Genomic DNA, 1,554 nt, shown 5'->3' with positions numbered 1-1,554 from the left:
GAAAACTTTGTAGAGTAATCTTGAGAGAGAAAATATGAGATTGTAGGAATTATGTATTCTAGGGTTTTTGAAAGCATAAATGGAGAAGAAGAACTCGATGGTATTTAAAGCAAGTGAAACGGAGTATACGAACAGTCACAAAAGAAAAAATAAATTGCCTTCTTGAAAATGAAAAACTGCCAAAAAATAAAAAATTTGAAAAAAAAATAGTTTCTAAAAATAAATTAGGCAAATAATGATTCAGAAATTAACATACATTTTCAGATTTTTCATGCCAAAGTTAAATTACTTGTATTGAAAAGAAATTAACTTACAAATGCAGTTTTTGGTTATTCTGAGTCTGACCACTTTCAGACTTTAACCGGTAGAAAATATAATGTTTAGTCTGATGCAAATAGACTCAAATAAAGTTTTCTGTAGTGGCTTTGTAAATATGTTTGCTAACTGATTCTTTGAGTCAATGAATTGAATCACAACTTCTCCATTCTGAACATGATCTCTTATAAAATAATGTTGAATTTCTATATGTTTCGCCCTTGAATGAAGAATTGGGTTTTTTGTGAGATTAATGGCACTGGTGTTGTTGCATTTGATCTCGGTGCACAATTCTTCAATTCCAAAGTCTCTTAGCTGTTGCCTTATCCACAAAATTTGAGAGCAACAACTTCCAAGAGCCACATACTCTACTTCTGCTGTTGATAGAGCTACAATACTCTGCTTCCTTGAGAACTAAGACACCAGCTTGTTGCCCAGCAATTGACAAGTACCAAAAGTACTATTTCTATCAACTCTACAATCGGCTAAGTCTGCATCTGAATATCCAAGGAGAGTAAAGTCTTCTTCCTTGGAATACCACAAACCAAGCTTTGGAGTAGTTGCAATGTATTTGATGATCCCGTTTGTAGCATTTAAATAAGATTCTTTGGGATTTGATTGGAATCTAGCATAGATGCAAACATTAAACAAAATGTCGGTCTAGATGTGATAAGATAAATAAGCAAACCAATAATACTCCTATAAAGCTTTTGGTCAACATTCTTTCCTCCTTCATCTTTATCCAATTTCGAAGAACTTGACATTGATATCTCTGTCTTTTTGCAATTCTCTGATCCGAACTTCTTAATGAGATCTTTTGCATACTTTTCTTGATAAACAAAGATGCCTTTCTTTGCTTGTTTAACTTGCAATCCCAGAAAGAAAGTTAATTTATCCATCATACTCATCTTGAACTCATCCTGTATAGATCTAGAGAATTTCTTACATAAATTTTCATTAGGAGATCCAAAAATAATATCATCAACATAAATTTGAACCAATAGAAAATATTTACCCTCTCTTTTGATGAATAAAGTAGTATCTACCATTCCTTTAGCAAAACCATTTTGGATTAGAAAATTACTTAACCTTTCATACTATGCTCAAGGTGCCTGCTTCAGTTCATACAGGGCTTTTTTGTTGGAGAAAACTTCATTATTTGTTTTGAAGCTGACAAAACGTTTTCATCAGTCTAGTTTGAAGACTTGCAAACTCTTTTGTCAAAGTCTAAAGACTGCC

This window comes from Eucalyptus grandis, chromosome 9 (assembly GCF_016545825.1).
Source record: "Eucalyptus grandis isolate ANBG69807.140 chromosome 9, ASM1654582v1, whole genome shotgun sequence".
Classification (NCBI taxonomy): domain Eukaryota; kingdom Viridiplantae; phylum Streptophyta; class Magnoliopsida; order Myrtales; family Myrtaceae; genus Eucalyptus; species Eucalyptus grandis.
The sequence above is the reverse complement of the archived record's forward strand: the minus strand, read 5'-3'. Positions refer to the sequence as shown.